This window comes from Sorex araneus, chromosome X, assembly GCF_027595985.1.
Source record: "Sorex araneus isolate mSorAra2 chromosome X, mSorAra2.pri, whole genome shotgun sequence".
Classification (NCBI taxonomy): domain Eukaryota; kingdom Metazoa; phylum Chordata; class Mammalia; order Eulipotyphla; family Soricidae; genus Sorex; species Sorex araneus.
In genome coordinates, this window is record NC_073313.1 from 366,947,368 (window position 1) to 366,969,255 (window position 21,888).

The following is a 21,888-nucleotide window of genomic DNA, read 5'->3' on the forward strand; positions in this document are numbered from 1 at the left end:
TCTAGTCCAGTGGTTGTCTCTGAATCGCATTACTTGACCGGCCCTTCTGATTTTTGATGCCTTGGCAAACGAGACAGCATCCCTGATTTTTGACCGTCGACGGAGGTCAGAACTCCGGATTCCTTCTCTCACTTGAGTGAGACATGATATTCCCAGCATAGCTCTTTCGATTCCTCCTTGGGATACCCTAATAGCATTCTCATCCTGTTTTCGTAGGGCCCAGGTCTCTGAGGCATATGTTAGTGCAGGGAGAACAGTGGAATCGAAAAGATGTGCCCGGAGTCGGAGGTTTTTCGTTCTCTTAACCACTTCTTCGACGCTCTTGAATGCATTCCACACCACTCTCTTCCTCCTGCGAAGTTCTGGCACCAAGTCGTTCCTCATGTTGATTTCTCGACCCAGGTACACATAGCTGCTGTATTTGGAGATGTTCGTTTCATTGAGAGCAAATGGAGCTTCAGGGACCAGTTTGTTCTTCATGAACATCGTCTTGTTGTTCATGAAATATTGAATGCCTGGAACAAATGCACATGAACAACTTGTAAACAATGGTATTCAAATAAAGTAAGAAAAAAACACCTTTTCAGTAAGTTTGCTTGCAACAATAGAAGGATCTTAGGCACATAGAACTGTTTTAGGGCTTTATTGGGGGGACCACACCTAGAAATGCTTAGGGCTCACTCCTAGCCTATGCTCAGAGATCACTCTGTGGAGGCTAAGAGAACCACCTGGAATGTCAGGGATCAAACTCAAGTCAGCCACGTCAAAGTAAATATCCCACTCACTGTAATCTCTCTCAAGTCCAAGCTTGACTTAAAACTTTAATGAATTAATGCATTTGAAGCACTTGGAAGGTAGTTTGATATACTGCAAGGAATTTACTTATATTTTAAAATATTAATGTCAAATTATACTTCATTTTTATCTTAAACTATATATGATTCTTACATTGTGATACTTAGCTCGTCGTTTTAAAACAAATTACATATCTTAAATTGTTATTTAAATTTATTTAAATCAAATTATATATCTTAACTTGTGTAAGTTAAACTGATGACATAAGAGTATGCATCTAGCAAGTACAGAATATGCAGCATATCAACCAATCAAAGAAGGAAGGAAAAGAAGTGGTAACAAAACATTCTTATACACTCATATATATGCAGACATTTAGGAAAAGCTATAATATGATTCATACTAGAAAAAATGTTTAGTTTATTTTTATTTTGACCCTATAATGATCCGTAATAGAGTTTCGGGCATACATGCTCCAATACCAATCCTACCATCAGTATCAATGTCCCTCCACTAGAAACCCAGGTTCCTTCCTACCCCCCAACCTGTTGGCTTAATAGGCACTTTTTTTTTGGCTTTTTGGGTCACATCCAGCAATTCTGAGGCTCTGCACTCAGGAATTACTCCTGGTGGTGTGAGGGACCATATGGAGTACTGGGGATCAACCCCGGTTGGCTTCGTGCAAGGCAAACGCCCCACCCACTATACAATTGATCTGGCCCCAACAGGTACTTTTTTTTTTTTGCTTTTTGGGTCACACCCAGGGATGCTCAGGGGTTACTCCTGGCTCTGCATTCAGGAATTACTCCTGGTGTTGCTGGGGGACCATGTGGGATGACAGGGATCAAACCTGGGTTGGCCACATTTAAGGCAAACGTCCTACTCCCTGTACTGTCACTCCAGCCCCCAGCCACATTTTAAAAATTTAATTATTGTAGTTGTGTCCCATGCTTACAATATTGATGACTCTGTAGTTTAGATATATACATGTACCACTTACATCTATATATACATGCTCAACACAGCAGCTATGTCTGAGACCCCTGACCTTTGCCCCAATTATCTCCTTTCTGTTTCTTCTAACTTTCCCCCACATTTTTCTCTTTTCTATGCCAGGACATTTTTTAAAAATCTGCTTTAATCTAAGTTTTTGCCTAAAAGTCAGGATAACACAAAGGGATTAGGAAATAATAATTAACTAATGGTAGCCAAAGCACAATAAAAACTGAACTTTTTAAATTGGTTTTGGTTTGGGTTGGGTTTGGGGGCCACACCCTGCAATGCTCAGGGGTTCCTTCTGGCTCTGCACGCAGGGATCGCTCTACACTGTGCTCAGGGGACAATATGGCATGATGGGGATCAAACCCAGGTTAGTCACATGCAGGCAAATGCCCTACCTGTCTGTACTATCTCTCTACCCTTGAACTCCACTTTCTGATTTTTCTGACAAATACCATTACCTCAGTTTCTACAATTCTACAGTGTCACTGTCACTGTGCTTATTGATTAGCTCTAGCGGGCACCAGTAATGTATCCATTGTGAGAAAGATCAATCTCTCTCTCTCTCTCCATTGTGAGACTTGTTACTGTTTTGGCATATCGAATACACCATGGGTAGCTTGCGAGGCTCTCCGAGAGGGGTGGAGGAATCAAACCCAGATCGGCCGCATGCAAGGCAAATGCCCTACGCGCTGTACTATCGCTCCAGTCCCCTACAGTGTCAAACATTAAAATATTTTTTAGGTAATACACCAAAAAGGCAAGCTATAAACAACTCATAACAAGATATAGTGCAATCACAGAGACTGGCATTCATCAAAAAGACTAATAACAACCAATGCTGGCATGGATGTGAGGAGAAAGGAACTCTCATTGTTAGTGCAAATGCTGACTGGTCCAGCCTTTCTGAAAAACACTATGGGCATTCCTCAAAAAAACTAGAAATTAAGGGGTTGAATTGATAGCACAGAGGGTAGGGCAATTGCCTTGCACGCGGCCAACCTGGGTTCGAGTCCCAGCATCCCATATGGTCCCCCGAGCACCGCCAGGGATAATTCCTGAGTGTAGAACCAGGAATAACCTCTGTGCATCGCTGGGTATGACCCAAAAAGCAAAAAAAGAAAAAAACTAGAAATTAAGCTTTCATCTGATACAGCAATGCCACTTCTGGGAATATAGCCCTTGAATGCAAAAGCACACAGTAGAAATGACATCTGCTTTTGTATGTTCATTGCAGCACTGTTCACAATAGCCAGAATCTGAAAACAACCCGAGTGCCCAAGAACAGACGACTGGTTAAAGAAACTATTGCACATCTATACAATGGAATACTATATACAGCTGTTAGAAAAAATGAATTCTTGAAATTTGCTTATACATGGATGGACATGGAGAACATCATGCTGAGTAAAATAAGTCAGAAGGAGAAGGATAAACATAGAATGACTGTATTCATTTGTGGGATGTTTAAAAAATATATTGTGAGACTAACACCCAAGGACAGTAGAAACAAGGGCTAGAACTAATGGTCCATGCTTGGAAGCCTGTCTCAAAGACTGGGGGAGAGGGCAATTGGGATAGAGAAGGGACCAGTATGACAATGATCATTGTAAAGGATCACTCTGGATGGGAGATGTGTGCTGAAGGTTGGTAAAGGACCAAACGTGATGGCCTCTCAGTATCTGTATTGCAAATGATAATGCCCAAAAGGAGAGAGAGAGAGAGAGAGAGAGAGAGAGAGAGACAAAGAAGAAAAGTGCATGCCATAGAGGTGGGAAGGGGAAAGAGGATGGCAGGAGGATATAGGGGATATTGGTGGTGGAAAATATACACTGGTGGAGAGATGAGTGTTGGAACATTGTATGACTAAAACCAGGTCATGAAAACTTTGTATCTCAGGATGATTCAATAAAAAACAAGAGCTAGTGCAACCAATAGAAACAAACTCAGAGATGACCTAGATGTTGACAATATCAGGCAGATAAATTAATACAACTAAGTAATGAATTAACATCTAGAGGAAATAAGGTAGGAAATATGCATGACTAGGAAATGTCTTAATGAAAGATGTAAGTTATAAGAAAAATGAAGTTAAGACAATAAAAATAAAATATAAAAATAGTAAGGGAGAATTATTTTGACAGCCTTATCTGATATTTCAATAAAATTACAGTTAAGCTGAAATGTATACAAAAAGAAATTAAAACATATAATGGGGAATAAAAGGTTACAACAATAACAAAATAGGTCTCCAAAGCTATGGGATAATAAAAAGAGGCTCAATATAAAGATAACTTGAATCTTAGAAAAGAGAGAGGGAACATGGAGTAAAAACAAAATAGAAACTGAATATAAAAGCCAGGAATTTAGCAGAAATAATAAAAACATCAAGACTTCCAATAAACTCAGGGTATGAAAATGTTTTTGTTTTGTTTTGTTTTGTTTTTACAACATCAGCAACTTTATTGAAAAGGGGATGGGGCGGGCCCCATCCCCGCTCCTGCTCCGCAGCGCTGGCGCCAGCTCTCGGGGTCCGACGGTCTGATGGTCCAAGCTCCCTGCGGACAGAAGGCGGGCCGGTTGAGCGGGGTCGGGGAGCCGGGGGTCGCGCAGCTGGGCCGGAACGGAGGATGGGGGGAAAGGAGGGTCGCGCCAGGCGCTGTCGGGGCCTGGGTTTCACCTCCCCACACCAAAAGTGGGCGGTGAGCTAAAGCCCCCATGCTCTGGGCACCGAGTCTCACCCATGGCCACGGGCAAGGCCGCAGGTGACTTTCAGCGGGCGCCGAGAGAATGTTTTGAATATAAAATATGTACACACATTATATTCAAATTGTTGAGAAATGAAGTTTCAAGGGAACAAAATAAAAATTAATATCTATAGAAAAGTACACTTCTTGTCAAACATTACAAAAAAATATTAAACATATTTTTTCTGTAAAAGGAATATAAGGGCACTCAGCAGCGAAGAAAACCAGTGGGCACCACAACACCAGAGAATTCTCCGGGCGCCATAGGGAGCCAATATCTCCGGAAGTCCCAGATGGAGCAGGGGCAATCTCCCCGCCTTCTCCAGATGGAATCCCGGCAACCATGAGCTTCTACAAGCATGGCTCCGGTATGTTGCTACAGGACTATCCCTCTGAACCCCATGGTGGCCCCGGAACCGGGAAGTTCTATCCCGGCTCCCAGCCCTGATGCTGGGAGTCACGCCCTCAACCCGCCCCTGGTGCCATCTTGCCACACTCAGCAGTGAAGAAAACTGGCAGACACCACAACACCGGAGACTTCTTCAGGCTCCATAATGAGCCAATATCTCCAGGACCCCCAGATGGAGCAGGTGCAGTCTCCCTGCCTTCTCCAGATGGAATCCCGGCGACCATGAGCTTCTACAAGCGTGGCTCCGGTAAGTGGCCACAGGACTATTCCTCCCAAGAGTGCCGCTGCATGACCTTTCCTGATATACAAAGAGAGCAATGGAAAATTAAGATCTAACCTCTGCCCCTGCCCAAAACTAGAGAGAGAGAGGCGACATACAGGGCCTCACAGGATGGAATGTGGAACCGGCCCCTCTCCCGGCCCTGACGAGGCCCCAAGTTGCCACCCACGAATGGCTCCTGACTCCTGAAGGCCATGATCTCAGAGGCACACAAAACAATCTCAGAACCCAGTGGCTTTTGGCAGAAATTTCTTCAGACTTATTACTAAAATATCAGAAATCCAAAATGCTCTTCATATCAGCAATAGAAAACAAATTATCTAATGATGCCTTTTAGGCAGGTCTGAATGTTGGGGAAAATTCCAAATAATAATGGTGGATCTCTTGTCAAAATACTGAATGTGACCAAAGCGGAGAGAGAGTAAGGTAGAAATTATCTGCCACATAGGCGGCGGGAGGGGTGGGATGGAGGGTATACTGGGGTTCTTGGTGGTGGAGGGTGTGCACTGGTGAGGGGATAGGTGTTTGATCATTGTATGACCAAGACTTAGACTGGAAAGCTTTGTAACTATTCTCATGGTGATTCAATTTTAAAAAAAAGGAATATGAGGGTCATATCAGTGCAGCAGTTAGGGTGCTTGCCATACATGCAGCCAACCAGGATTTGGTCTTTTGCATCTCAAACAGTCCCCCCAAGCACTGCCAGCAGTGACCCCAAAAAACAAAACTAATAAAAATATGATACAAGATAGAAATTTGGATTTACACAAATAAATGTGTCACAGATGGTTGAAATTATGGTTATATAAAATAACCTTTTTGTTTCCATATCAACTGTCTAATGTAAATATAATTGTAACATATAGTAGAGTTGTGACATAAATACATAAAGTGTATGGAAGAATAAAAAGTTTACTATTGTAAAATACTTACACATATAAGTGATAGAATTATATGTTTGAATATATTTGAATACAGGCTATGATAAGTGATAGAATTATATGTTTGAATATAGGTTGTGATCAAGTCATGTATTTTAATCACAACCAACAAAAATGTTCAAGAGGAATAAAGATAAAAAGAGCAGTATACATTGTGCAAATAATTTTAAAGCCTATTAGTTCAAAAAATGAATTAAAACTAGAATATAAATAAAATATTGTATGGAAGAAAAAGATAAAACTGCCAGCTGAAAAAGTTAAGTCCATTGTCTGAAAATGTTCTCAGTCCTCCTTCATTCATGAAGAATATTTTTTCCAGGAATAATATTCTTGTATGGAAGCATTTTTCTTTGAGCACCTTTGAGCATTTTTCTTTGATCTCACTTTCTCATAGTCTACAAGATTTCTGCAGAAAAACCCACTGAAAGCTGCCTGTTCCTATATTAAGCCTCATCTGCCCCTCGTTTTGACCTAGTTTCCTCCTGTGCATACCTGCTTCTCCAAGCACATAGTGAACTTGGGGTTCACCTTGAACTACAGGGCTGTGGTCTGTGTCCATTCCCTAGCTTATATCATTTAATGTGTGTGCTTCTGCCTGACTAATGGTCTGTCCATTCTACTTCAGGACACAACACAAAGAAGAGGATGTCTCCTGTTCTTCCTAATGATTTTGTTGGCTCACAGCTGGGTAAATGGATCACACTAATACACAAATTGTCTCACGGAACAGATTCTATTCTAATTCAAACACAAAGTTGGAAGCTCTGTGTAAGCCTCAAATATCTTCCAGAATGATCTGCTGCTATGTCTGAAAAATTCTTACTGAGTCATTTTTTCAAAGGGAAGAAATTAAAAACTCAGTCAAGGATTGCTATCACCTCATCTAGTTGTCTGCCAATAATATTATTAGCAATAGTCCTCTATTATGAACAAATTTATTTATTCATTTTCTTATTTCGGCTAGAAGATTATTGAGACCCCAGGAATGGGAAAGGGGCAAAGAGGTTTTGATATCAGTGTGGGAAGAAACTTTTCACTTTACTAACAAATATGTCTAGCACATTTTAAAGCTAACATTTGGCTTCATACAGGATTGAACCCTGGTTCATCCAAGCATGTAAGGCAAATGCCCCACCCACTGCTCTAGTGTTCCTCAGGTCCCTATATTCAAATGTCTTGGTTATTTCACACACACAAAATACCTTTAATAACTCACTTTATTCAAACCAACATCCAGTACAGTTGATGTTGTACACTGCGAAATTGGCTGTGTCTAATCTGAAGTGAGAACAGCCCACTGCCTTCCCATATTTCCCTTACCGAAGAGATCAGAACAATCACATTGTGGAGTATCTATTTCCTTGTCATTTAATTCACCCCATAGACAAGAATGCTTCGTAGGTGAGGCAGTGGGTGTCCCCTGCCTGTGTAGGGGACAGTCCGGGCTATGCTATGGCACCATAAGGTACTGATTTCATTGCAAGGTGGTTGATGAGTCCCCAGATCCAGAAAGCACAAAACTAATCAATCCCAAAAGATCCAAATGAAATTCACAAGAGATCCTCTGATCCTTTGAGACTATCCAGTTCTGCAGCTTTCTTGTTTTGTTTTGTTTCCAGCCATTTTCTTAGGAGGAAATCTCTTCCTTCCAACACCAAAACCCTGCAGCCATCCTGGACCTAGTCTGTGCAGGGTGTTTGCTTCTTTTCCTTCATTCTTTCATGTCTGGAACAAGAAACTGCGATGAGTCACCTAGAAAAAGCCAAAAGTAGTTTTGTTTTGGGTTTATCTTCAGGTCATGAATCATTTTCATTTTTGTGTGTTGAAAATATAATCAAGTGTAGTAGTTTTTTTTTTCTTCCTTTTTCTTGTCCTGGTCTGATTATGGTTGTGGTGGCAGGAGATCACACACTCGTAGCCGCAGCGCCCACTCAGCCTCTAAAGTGTCTGCTGAAAAGATTTCTGAGAAAGTTTGGGTTGTTATTCAGTGGTTGGCCGATATTTAGCTTCTAGTGAATTTTGTTTTTATTTTAGTTCATTTTACTTATAGTGAACTTTACATATTTATTGGATTTTCAAAACTTTGGTTTTATTTAATTGTATTAATAAAACTGAGAAATTATAAAGTTACTCATGATTGGGTTTCAGGCACACAATGTTTCACCAGTGTCCGTTTCTCTCCACCAATGCTCATCTCCAACCCATTTTCCTCCACCCACCAGTCTGCTCCTATGAGAAGCATTGTTTTATATATATTTATAAGTTTATGCACTGTGGTTTACCGTACCGTTGCTAATATATAACACTTTACCACCTTTCAGCATTACCTCCTCCTCCCAGTTGACCATTTCCCTCCACCAGAGGCATTGCACCCCATACCAGTCCTCATGTCCTTTGCTTCCACTGTCTTGGTATTTGTTATTCCACCACTGTTCCTTTATATCCCGCATATAAGAAAGAACATTATGTGTCAGTCTCTCTTCCTCTGACTAACTTCATTCAACATGATGCTCTCTAGGTCCTTCCATATAGTAACAAATTTCATAACTTTGTCTTTTCTTGTGGTCAAATAATAGTCCATTGTGTATATGCACAATAGTTTCTTTATCTAGTCATCTATTCTTGAACTACTTGGGTTCTTTTCAGATTTTGGTTATTGTGGATTGTGCTGCAAGGAACACAGGGATGCAAATATCTTTTCTCAATTTTGTTTTTGGACACTTGGGGTATATTCCAAGAATATGGGTTTTCTGGGGTCCAGTGGAAGCTCAATTCTTAGATTCTTTTAGGAATTCCCATATTGTTTTCCAGAAGGGCTGGGCCATTCGACATTCCCACCAGCAGTGAGTGATTGTCCCTTTCTCCCTACAACCATATTAGCATTGGTTGTTCTTATGCTTTTTGATGTGTGCCAGTCTCCATGGTGTAAAATAATACCTCATTGTTTTTCTGATTAAAATAAATATTCATTTTAAACAAAAGTTCCTTTAACAGTTCTCACAAGTTCAATTTACATACAACAATCATTCCTTTAACTTTTGCTTATCTGGGAAATTCAATCTTTTCTTCAATAACAAAAATTAATCCAGTGGCTCTCAATGCTGGATATAGGGTTCTGAGGTCATTCCAAAAACTTCCTAACTCCTAGGCAGGCCCTGCAAGAATGGGAAATGGACTTCTTCTTCCTCCAGAACTCTGTAATGTTTCTAACTGGTATTATTATGCATGTTGAGCTAAGTGAGTCTGTGTGAGTGCTCCTTAATGGGTGAGAGTAGAGGGGGAGATGAGTATCTTCTTTCCCTATAATTCTTAGATTCTCCCACTAAATCTCAGTGCTAGAGTTCTAGGGGATTTACTTCTGTGCAGAAATAAAACCCAAATAAATTCTAATGACATTAGTCAGCCTATCCCAGGCACCCTCTCCCTGCACGATTGCTTCCATCATTGCTCCCACTCCAGTGATTACTATGCATCTCTCTCCCTTCATCTGGGAAGCCCTTGAGAGTAGGCACTGAAGATACTGTGACCAAGTTGAGGACCCTGTGCCAGTGTTGGGCTACTCCAGACCCTGCTCAGGACAGAAAGCACATGTAGCCTTCTGTCCCTTTAAAAGCATCTTTTATCAAAGGATGAAAAATATCTCCAGTCGAGACCATGATTGTGATCTCCATGAGCAGACAGTTTCAAGTGATACTGGAGGAATGGGAGGGACACACTGGGTGCTCCTGGAATATATCACCCAGGTTTTGGTGGCCCCAGCATCACTGTATCACTGTCATCACTGTCATCCCGATGCTCATCGATTTACTCGAGCGGGCACCAGTAACATCTCCATTGTGAGGCTTGTTGTTACCGTTTTTTGGCATATCGAATACTTTTGACTAAGATCAAGTGTGTAATGACCCCAGCCACCCATACACATTCACACATGGATGTGTGAAATAGAAGCCCCCTGGCTCTGACCTTGACCTCAGTTGGGCTGTGGGGTCTCTCTGTTGACATCAGAGACACTCTTGAGTCTTCTCTCTCATATTTCTTCATCCTGTTCTCTCTAGACTTTGAACTCTTCGGTCTTCAACTGACCTTACAGTTTTATTGGGAAATCATTGACTGTTAATCTGTTTGGAAACTGGGGCAATCCAGAGTTCAGGATTGTGGATTCACGTGGAACACCCCTCCCCAACCCACCCCACTCCTGCCATATATGTTCAAAGTCACACATATTTTCATTTATCTGCTTAGTCTTTGAAAATAAGACCTCTGGAACCTAGGTGTCTTTGTCCATGACAAATACAAAGCCATGGCCAAGGTTGCATAACTGACTCACAAGCTAATTGACTTTAACCTCAATATTTATTTTTCTCCAGTAGACAACTCAGTCACATACCCAATTTTTTGTAAAAAATTCTTTTTTTTTTTTTTTGCTTTTTGGGTCACACCCAGCAATGCTCAGGGTTATTCCTAACTCTGCACTCAGGAATTACTCCTGGCGGTGCTCAGGAGACCATATGGGATGCTGGGAATCGAATCCCGGTCAGCCACATGCAAGGCAAACACCCTACCCGCTGTACTATCACTCCAGCCACAACAATTCTTGAAAATAAGATAATATAGAGAAAAGGAACAAAGTTATAGATTATCTATATTTATCTTAGTACGAAGTCAAATATTCCTTCTAGTTTTCTATTTTATCTCTTTTTTCCTTTCATTTTTCTTAAGATAAGACTCTTCTATCAGAGTGTTTTAAACTTTAGATTCCTTTTTGCCACGAATACATATTTTGTTTTCTAGACATTGTCTATTCAAAAGGCATTCAAAATTTTTAACACTTAGATATTAACTACCTAAATTCAATACTGGAATCAGCATGTTATGATATGTCACCATTCTCAGCTCTCCCTTGCCTTAGCTCAGAAGGGAGAGGGGGTGGGGGCAGCTGCCTCTGTTCAGCTACAAGGTCATTAAAGCCAAAGGGGCTGACTTTAGCCACTTGGATTTTAAAGTGACTCACTTTTTTTCTTTCAGCAGAAAGTCCTGAAGCTGGTCTGAAATTCCAGCAAAAAAAGCCTGACATCTTTAAACTCTGATGGGATAAAAGTTTTGCAACCAATTTTATAACTCTAAATTTTATAAATTACATTTATTGTATGTTTATTGCAGACTAACTTCTCATTAGTATTGGCTGAGGCTTATAAGATAAAGCCTTGAAACCTGTACAAAGAAAACTACAAAATGCTAGTTTACAAAATAAAAGAGGACACAAAGAAATGGAAACATATCCCCTGCTCATGGCCTGGGAGAATTAACATTGTCAAAACGCAATACTACCCAAAGCATTGTACAGATTCAATGCAATCCCTATAAGGATACCCATAACATTTTTCAAAGAACTGGAGCAAACACTCCTGAAATTCATATAGAACAATAAGCCCTCATGAATAGCTAAAGCAATTCTTGTGAAAAAGAAGATGGGAGACATCACCTTCCCCAACCTCAAACTCTACTACAAAGCGGTAATAATTAAAACAGCATGGTATTGGAACAAAAGCAGGGCTGCAGACCAATGGAATAGGATTGAATATCCTTACACACACCCTCAAATATGATCATCTAATCTTTGATAAGGGAGCAATAAATGTTAAGTGGATCAAGGAAAGCCTCCTTAACAAATGGTGCTGGCAAAACTGGACAGCTACATGCAAAAAAAATGGGCTCAGATCTCTACTTAATATCATGTACAAAAGCTAAATCAAAATGGATTAAAGATCTCAACATCAGACCAAAATCCGTAAGGTACATTGAAGACAAGATCATCAAAACCCTCCACGATATTGAGGCTAACGGTATCTTCAAAGATGACACGCCACTGACCAAGCAAGTAAAAACAGAGATAAACAAATGAGACTATCTTAAACTAAGAAGCTTCTGCACCTCAAAAAGAAATAGTTAATAGAATACAAAGACAGCCCAGTACCCTTCTGACAAGGGGTTAATATCAAGGATATACAAGGCATTGGTTGAACTCTACAAGAAGAAAACACCCAACCCCATCAGAAAATGGGGAGATGAAATGAACAGAAACTTTCTCAAAAAAGAAATTTGAATGGCTAAAGGAACATGAAAAAAAATGCTCTTCATCACTAATCATCAGAGAGATGCAGATCAAAACAACCATGAGATATCATCTCACACCACAGAGACTGGCACACATCCAAAAGAATAAAAGCAACCGATGTTGGCATGGATGTGTGGAAAAGGGGACTCTCCTTCACTGCTGTTGGGAATGCCGACTGGTTCAATTTTTTGAGTAAACAATTTGGGCATTTCTCAAAAAATTAGAAATCGAGCTCCCATTTGACCCAGCAATACGACTCCTAGGAATATATCCCAGAGATGCAAAAAGTACATTTATTGTATGTTTATTGCAGCACTGTTTACAATAGCCAAAATCTGGAAAAAACCTGAGTGCCCGAGAACAGATTACTGGTCAAAGAAACTTTGGTACATCTACACAATGGAATACTATGTAGTTGTTAGAAAGGATGAAGTCATAAAATTTGCCTATAAGTGGATCAACATGGGGAGTATCATGCTTAGTTAAATGAGTCAGAGAAAGAGGGACAAACATAAAATGACTGCACTCATTTGTGGAATATAAAGTAACAGAATGGGAGACTAACACCCAAGAATAATAGAGGTAAGGGCCAGGAGGATCCCTCCATGGTGTGGAAGCTGGCCTCACATGCTGGGGCAAAAAGCCCTGGGATAGAGAAGGAGCCACTACTTCTCTGTGTGGATGATGTGTGGATGATGCTTGGAGATCTGGCTCAGGATGGGAGATGTGTGCTGAAAGTAGACTATGGACCAAACATGCTGGCCACTTACTACCTGCATTGCAAACCATAACACCCAAAAGGAGAGAGAGAGTAAAAGGGAATGTGTCTGCCACAGAGGTGGGTGGGGGGATGGGGTGGGGGTGTTGGGGGTAGGGGGACACTGGGAACATTGGTAGTGGAAAATGTACACTGGTGGGGGGATGGGGTGGGGGTGTTGGGGGTGGGGGGACACTGGGAACATTGGTAGTGGAAAATGTACACTGGTGGAGGGATGGGTACTCAATCATTTTATGACTGAAATGTAATCAATAAAGTTTGTAAGTCTGTAACTGCACATCATGGTGATTCACTAAAAAGTTTTTTTTATAAAATTAAAAAAAAAAGAATGGCAGGGAGAAAACTGACAGAGTGAAAAAGGAAGGGGTAGTCCCCAGGACAAAGTTAGCCCTGCTGGCCGATTGGGAACCTTGCCCCCTTCCTCCCCAGCCTGACCAGTCTTCTTGCTGCGTATTGAAAATGGGTCAAGAAAACCCTTTTGATAATATAAAGCTAGCAAAATAACAAAATAAACTATGAGAAAGTTGTTGTAAGCCTAAGGTGGTCAGATGTTACCATTTTTGACTCCTAGTTCTGAGCTGGAGAGTTAGAATTTTCTTATCAGGTATGGGGATTGGCAGGAGTTCTGTACTATTGGGATGGTCTAGAAAATTTTTCAGCGGGAACCCATCCTTGTGGGTTTTGGACATACAGTCCTTCTTCCATTGATGTCCCTTCTGACACCAAGGGCAGAGGTATTCGGTTTGGAGGGGGTCCCTTATGGGCGGGTCCTTCTGGAGACAGGTTTTCCTCCAGCAACTGCATTCAGAACAGTGAGGATTACTCATGCAGTTGTTTTGCAAGCCGGCAGCCATTACTACAGCATGGAAAGATGATGACCCCACTACTTGTGTTTTTATGATTTAATCCTTATAATGGGCATACTGCGTGCACTCACAGGCACGCTTACATTCAGGAGTCATTCCATCCCAGACTAATTGGTGTACATCTCATCCTGAATAATGGCTTCTGAGACTGCGCTCAACGCTTTCTTTGACTTTTTTTTTTAATGAAGTCCAGAAAAAAGCTCTATGGTTTTCTGATACAGGGTAGTTAAAGGCATACCAGAGGACCCGTCAGCGCCAGGCATTGGCCTTCCCCAGGACTGATGAGCGTACAGGCATACTTGGGCAAATACCCTGGGGGGCTGTTGTAACAGGGAGTGCGAGTCTCTAGACCCTCCCTCTCCCAGCAGGTGATCAAGAGACCAAGTTGATGGGGTGCAGAAGCGTGTTATGGTGGTCAACCTCCGGGCACTCATCTCTATGAAAAGCTTCCCATTGAAGGAAGGGGGCGCCCGGCAAGATGGACTGAGCAATGTACTGCCAACCGCGGGGCGTGTTGAGCGATTGGAAAATGGTGTACAGGATTGATTTGGTCCAAGATGTCCAAACGCCATCCTCCTTAATGGTGGTGTGGAGATCCTTAAGTTCCTGTGAAAAATAGGGTGTCCAAGTACGAGGCGCCCCAAGCACGACACACACCAGACAAAGATAGGTAACCTCTGGCAGGACTGCAAACCTTACACCAGATGGCTTAGGAACTGGATACAGGGGCAGGGTGGGGGCAGGGCCTAAGTGGGGAGATTAGCAGGCACTGCAGGACAAAGGAGAGGCTTGTCCTGAGAGGTGTAAGTTTTCAGAGAGCAGTTCTCAACAGGAATGTTAGAAGCAGTATCTGGAGGCTCCCTTCTGGGCCTGCCTGCGGTGTCCTTCCTGGCGATGTAGCAGAGGTCCCCTGTAGGGTTTCTGCTTCCTCAAAAGACCTGAGACACTGGCAAAAGGCCTAAAGAACGAAAATAAAATTCAGGGGAAATATTTTCTTATCTCTCGCCTGCGCCCTTATGGCCAGGAACTAGACTCAGGACAAGGTTGCTGATCACCAGACTGGTTATCCAGAAAGTGATCTCACACACAGGTGCCAAAAAAGCCTCACCCTGAGATTGGTTAAGTTTCATGCCTCGAAAGCATAAGATTTCTTGCAGATTGCTTAGAATAAGAGAATCTTTGGAGCTGGTAGTTCTCATGGTTTCAGACAGAAGGAGGAAAATGAGACAAGGAAAGAGGGTTGAGGGGCTGAAGAAGCCCGGGAGTCCCCCAGATTGGGTCAGGGGGAACTCACCAGTCCGAAGAAACTCCTGATTACCTTCATAGGTGTTCCACTCTGGGCGCCAGATGTTGGGGAACAGTTTTCCTCCAAAGTGCCGGAACACCTTGCACACTGGGTACGGGCAGACATGGGGCAAAGAATGATGGGCGCCCGGAGAAACACCCTCCGAGAGCAGCCAATGATTGTTCACTTTATTGCCAAATACACACATATTTTATAGAGTCTTGGCTTACAAGAAGGTCCAATCACATGAAAATTCAGCATTATTGGTCTATCACCTTTTTTCTCTGCTTTGCCCCGGTCCGATCTCAACCAAGGCTAGATGCTGCAGTTAGGGTGACCTGCTAAGTGTACGTGACAGTTTTTGTGCCTTGCAAGCATGTGACTCAGAGGTCAAGTGAGGCTCAAGACCAAACACCTGGTGCTGACGCCCTGTTCTTGCCAACTTTGCCCAAATAGTACCTCTTGTGTAGCTTTGCTTCTAGGCCACTTTGCAAGGTCGGCTCTTCTCTGCTCCAGTGCCCGTCGCCAAAACCCACAAACATGCCACACAGATTTCTTATATGCATAAATTCTTCTTCAATAAAATATCTATCAAATATTTTAAAAGAAAACTATATTTCAGGGGCTGGAGACATAGTACAGAAGGTAGGGCACCTGCCTTCCACATGGTTGACCTAGGTTGAATCCCTAGCCTCCCAAAGGGTCCCCCAGAACTGCCAGAACTAATTCCTGAGTGCAGAGCCAGCATCATCCAAGTATGGCTTTAAATTTTTTTCATTGTTGACTAGATATAATTTTTTTTAGAGAAGTGGGCATTTGGCCTGTCTTGTGTTGTTTTATTCATATTCTAATATATTTCTTCTTTCTCTATAGAAACTTGAGTTTGGAAAGCTGTATTTCATATATCCCAGGGACTGCTGGTTTTGTTGTCTGTTACTTCTAGGAAACCAGAGCCTATTTATAGTTAGAAGTCTTTAGATAATTTCAAACTAAACAAACAGTCCTTTCCCCAACACATTTAAGGCATCTAATATTGGAAATCATTCAGTGGCATTGTAAACCATCCTCTCATTAAGACCTGTCGAAGACTAAGTGACAGAAAATAATGCATCAGAAAATAATGCAAAGGTCATAGTTCCTCAGTCATCTGAGATTTTAATTTATTTAGTTACCACTAACACTTGGTCTCATTTTTACAGAGGATAAACATAGAAAACATCCACTAGGGCAAATGAAAATACCCCAATTCTTTCCCATTCTCACAATATTAAAAAGTGTATCCTAATATTCTACTAATATTCTACTCTATCTTAGAAGCTGCATCACATTTATTCCAAAATTCTAAGTAAAACAAATGTTTTACTTTACCATGGCTACTGATGGATGTCTGCACATCTTTCCAAATAACAGCCTCTCCACTGATAGTTTCTTTGATGGAGATGTTGATGGTTACCTCTTCTATATCTTCCACAGTAGAAAATTTACAACTAGTAATTGAGTCCTAGATTCTTCTGCTTATTTTAGACAGGCTAATGGTAAGGGTAGAGAATGTATTGGGGAAAGATGCCCAAGGAACAAGAAAGTGAACCAACTCAAAGGAATGCAATCAGAGACCTCAGGGCGAGAGAGAGAGAGAGAGAGAGAGAGAGAGAGAGAGAGAGAGAGAGAGAGAGAGAGAGAGAGAGAGAGAGAGACTCAAACAAGATGTGTGTATAATGAGCCACATTGTTCTACTGTAGAGTCTGTCCCACATGATCACTATTGTCCCAGAGAGTTGCAGGAAAGACACCAGGCAGACCCAGACCCAGGACCTAAACATGACTTACTGGAAGTTCTGTCACTCAAAGTTTCTGCTAATCAGAGACACAGCAATGAATCCCAGAAGACAGCAGCTCACTAGATATCTCTCGGGACCCCATAAGGAGCAAGTTCCACTGGGGCACCTCAGATGGAGCAGGGGTGCCCTCTCTGCCCACTCCAGATGAAACTCCAGATGAAATAAGCTTAGCACTACACTGTAACACTGTCATCTGGATGTTCATCAATTTGCTCGAGCGGGCACTAGTAACATCTCTATTATGAGATTTGTTGTTACTGTTTTTGGCATATCGAATATGCCATGGGGACCTTGCCAGACTCTGTCAGACGGGTGGGACACTCTCGATAGCTTTCCAGGCTCTCCAAGAGGGACGGAGGAATCGAACCCGGGTTGGCCACATGCAAGGCAAGCATCCTACCCACTGTACTATCGCTCCAGTCTGAAATGAGCTTACAGAAGAAAAACCCAGGTACACGGGGTCAGGGACTAAGACTCCAGGCCACATGGTGGCAGCGAAGATGGGCAGGCCCTTCCCATCTCCCTGCCCACTTGGGGGTCCTGGCTGTCACCATGATCTGCCTCTGGGTACCATCTCAGTATCAACGACCCTGATCCAGAGACTCCCAAGTGAATCTCAAAATGGATTAGCTCCCCATAGAGCTAATCCCTACAGAGATGCCTCTAGACCCCAACCATCTACTGTTTTAGAATAACAGAAGGGCATGGCCACAATGTTCATAACAAGCAATAGAAAATAAATTACCTAGCCTCTGCCCCTGGAAGGCAGGCTTGAGTGGTAGTGGGAAAATTTGAAATAATGATGGTGGGAAGGTGTAATGGGGGTGGGATTGGTGTTGAAATATTGAATGTAACCAGTTAATATGAACAATCTTCTGAAAATAAAATTTTTTAAATAAAATAAATAAAAAGTTTCTGGGGGACCATATGGGTTGGTGGAGATTGAACCTCTGTGGTCCACATGCAGGACAAACACCCTAGCTGCTGTACCATCGCTCTGAACTCTCAACTTTTAAAAAAATTTTTTTACTTACACAGTGTACTATATTTTGTAGTATAATGGTGTTTAATATGTTTTAAATTAAGACCTGAGCCATCATAGGAGCAGTGGAAGGGAAGGAAGTTTGGTACCAGTTACCAAAGTGTCTCACGTATTGGAACAGGGTTATGTCTCCACATCATTTAATTGCCTTGTCTATGAAAATTAAAAATCTGCCCCTTCAGTGAACCCCAAGCACACATAAGTATAATCTGTACAGTCTACTTGTTCCCTGTGTATATGTATGACAGTCAGTGATAGCACAGCAGGTAGGGCATTTGCCTTGCACACGGCTGACCCGAGTTCAATTCCTCCGTCCCTCTCAGAGAGTCCAGCAAGCTACCGAGAGTATCCCGCCCTCATGGCAGAGCCTGGCAAGCTACCTGTGATGGATTCAATATGTCAAAAACAGTAACAACAAGTCTCACAATGGAGACGTTACTGGTGCCTGCTCGAGCAAATTGATGAACAACAGGATGACAGTGCTACAGTGACATGGTTAAAAAGTTTCTGCTAATCTCTGGAGCCAAGAAGTGAGCCATGAATCCCGGGAGCTTGAATTTGCAGTCTTGTTTTGCTGTTTCTGAGAGATGTGAATCCTCAATCTGTTCTAGTTCTTATGCTAAAGTGCCCTACTTCCAGGAAGACGTCCCTGGGTGGGGGCGGGGAGAGGACTTGGCAAGGTGCAAGTGTGCAGCTTATTTTTTAATTTTGAAACTTCACTTAGACAAGAATTGCCTTGACCCAGATGGCAGTAAGACTTCAGGCACTTAATCCTTAAGTCCACAAACTCCAGAAATGGCACCCCCCACACTGGGTACTCACAATTAAATTGACTACAGAAATACAGCTCCTCAGAAGCACGCATTCCCCTTCCCTGGACAGCTCTCCGTGTTGTTACACCAAGATGTCACACTGTAACTTTCTGTCCTTCATTCTGACATTGGCCTGAAATCAGGCATATCATCCTAGCCACAGCTCAAGGGGGTAGTAGTCAGTCTTCGAGAGGCCTCGTCAAGAATGAGACTTGGGGGCTGGAGTGATAGCACAGCGGGGAGGGCGTTTGCCTTGCACGCAGCCGACCCGGGTTCGATTCCCAGCATCCCATATGGTCCCCTGAACACCGCCAGGGATAATTCCTGAGTGTAGAGCTAGGAGTGACCCCTGAGCATTGCCAGGTCTGACCTAAAAAGCAAAAAAAAAAAAAAAGAATGATGATCCATTAACGATGCTAGGACCTCGGGTTCACACCTGAATTCATACTGGCACATTAGAAAAGCACATTCAACAGGGATTCATAATTTAGGGTTCACCTTCTTTGACAAGTCCATTGTTGAGAGAATAGATATCCAACAGAAATTTTCTGACTTGAAGGGACCTGTATGTAATAATAGGTAGACATGATCACTCTGGACGAGAACTGAATGTTGAAAGTAGGTAAAGGGTAAAAGTAGGTAAACAAATACTGAAAGTATTTGTATTGCAAACTATAATGACCAGAAGAAGACAGACAGGGAGGGGCAGGGGGAGAGGGGGGAGAGAGAGAATTAAGGAAAGTGCCTGTCATAGAGTTAGGCCATGGGGAAGGGAAACTGAGGAAATTGGTGGAGGGAAATGTACGCTGGCGAAGGGACAGTTTTTGGAACACTATATGACTGAAACCAAACCATGAGCAACTTTGCAACTGTGTATCTCACTGTGATTCAATGATTCAATAAAGAGGAGGAAAGAAAGAAGGAAAGAAGGAAAGAAAGAAAGAAAGAAAGAAAGAAAGAAAGAAAGAAAGAAAGAAAGAAAGAAAGAAAGAAAGAAAGAAAGAAAGAAAGAAAGAAAGAAAGAAAGAAAGAAAGAAAGAAAGAAAGAAAGGAAGGAAGGAAGGAAGGAAGGAAGGAAGGAAGGAAGGAAGGAAGGAAGAAAGAAAGAAAGAAAGAAAGAAAGAAAGAAAGAAAGAAAGAAAGAAAGAAAGAAAGAAAGAAAGAAAGAAAGAAAGAAAGAAAGAAAGAAAGAAAGAAAGATTCTCAGGCTCTTTGGCCTAGGTTGCTCTTGATAGGAGGTGAACTATTGACTGTCCTCTCACACGACAAGGGAGGTCTATGCTATGATAAGCACCACCTGTAACCTCAGCATCCCTGGGAATAGTGAAAGTCAATTAGGTAAGACCACACCATGGGTGAGCCATCACGATCACGAAATCTCGTTAATCATTGATATCTCGAGCGGGCTCAGTAACCTCTCATTTCATCTTTTCCCTGAGATCTTAGAAGTCTCTCTTGACTCGGCCCTCCCAAGGATGTCGCACTGAAGGCTCTTTCAGGGTCAGGGGAATGAGATCCAGCTTATTACTGGCTTTAGCATATGAATACACCATGGGAAGCTTGCAAGGCTGTCCCATGTGGGCAGGAAACTCTCAGAAGCTTGCCAGTTTCTCCCAGAGGGAGAAGTAGGCTACAGGATATCGCTTCTGAGAGCTTGCTTTTAAGTCTCTCTCTGGATGTTGTTACTGGGCTCCTCTGCTGGTACCTTCATGTGTGAGGCCTGTCCAAACGTGTGGAGAGGGACCTCGAGCATGGCTGTAGCTATGTGGTCTTCTGCCAGGAGCTGTGCTTGGGGTGGGGAGGGAAGCTGGAGCCCATCCCCTCCGAGGGGGCCCAGGGAAGACAGCCAGGCAAGAGACCCTCTTGGGTGAGCCATAAGGACTACAAAGTTGACAAGTCAGCAGGGTCTTTGGTGCATATTTGATTTGGTTGGTTTGGTCTTGGAGAGCAGGTTCTGATGTAGACTTCAACCCATTTGGTATCATCCTGAGTGTTCTAAGTATAATAATCCCCCAACCTCCTGCCCCAGACAATATATTGTCTCAACTGTCTTAAACGTGTGTTTACAGCTGCTAACCACAAAGATCTCATCACTTCAGAAAAGAAGAGGATGGCTGATTTCAAGATTGGGAGGCTCAAGTCTGGACCTAAGACATTGAAGGAGTTAAGCAAAAGCATCACAATGATAGACACCACAGAAAGAATCAACCGAGGGGCTGGAGGCATAGCACAGCGGGCAGGGCATTTGCCTTGCAACTCAGCCGACCCGAGTTCAATTTCCAGCATCCCCTATGGTCCCCTGAGCAGCGCCAGGAGTAATTCCTGAGTGCAGAGCCAGGAGTGACCCCTGTGCATTGCTGAGTGTGACCCAGAAAGAAAGAAAAAAAAACCAGAAAGAATCAACCAAAAGGTGAGAGCTTCAGAGTGAGAACTGACAGTGCCTTCAGCTCGATCCCTTTTTAAAAGAAGAATTTGGCCAAAAGGAAGGAATTGTCCAAAATAAATAACAGGCCTCAAAATGGAATTTCTGTGCAGCTGCCACCAAAATATATTACCTGACTGCAGTTTTACATCTCTGGAAATGTTGCTCCAGGGCCAATTGTACAATATAAATGTATTTATAACTAAAAGAAAAAAATAAGGGAAAAAAGAAATTTGATATACATTTAGAAGTTGAGTGCTTGTATCTGACAATATTTACTTATTCCACTATTTAAATGATATCTGCACTAAATGTAAATAGCTCATAAGAAGAACTTCTAAAATAAAAGTGATTTATTTATGAGTTCTCTAATTTCTGCTTCTGGACCAGAGATTTCTTTTGTAATCCAGGCTCAGACTATATTCACCACTTTTTTTCATGAAAACAGAAACCACAGATGGAGCGATGAAGCCTTACATTATTTTGTTTTAAGGTGGGGGAAAAAGTCATCCATAAATTCATTAATGAGTCTTGCTTTACAACACAATGATTAATTTATT

The 21,888-nt window shown here is 42.2% G+C and overlaps 1 non-coding gene across 1 annotated transcript; it reads right to left on the reverse strand.

Annotated features, from left to right (window-relative positions):
• Positions 1-4,451: 4,451 nt before the first annotated feature.
• On the reverse strand, positions 4,452-4,575 carry LOC129400244 (small nucleolar RNA ACA64). The gene has a single exon (XR_008627555.1). It is a non-coding gene; the product is annotated as a small nucleolar RNA ACA64 (small nucleolar RNA).
• Positions 4,576-21,888: the final 17,313 nt, after the last annotated feature.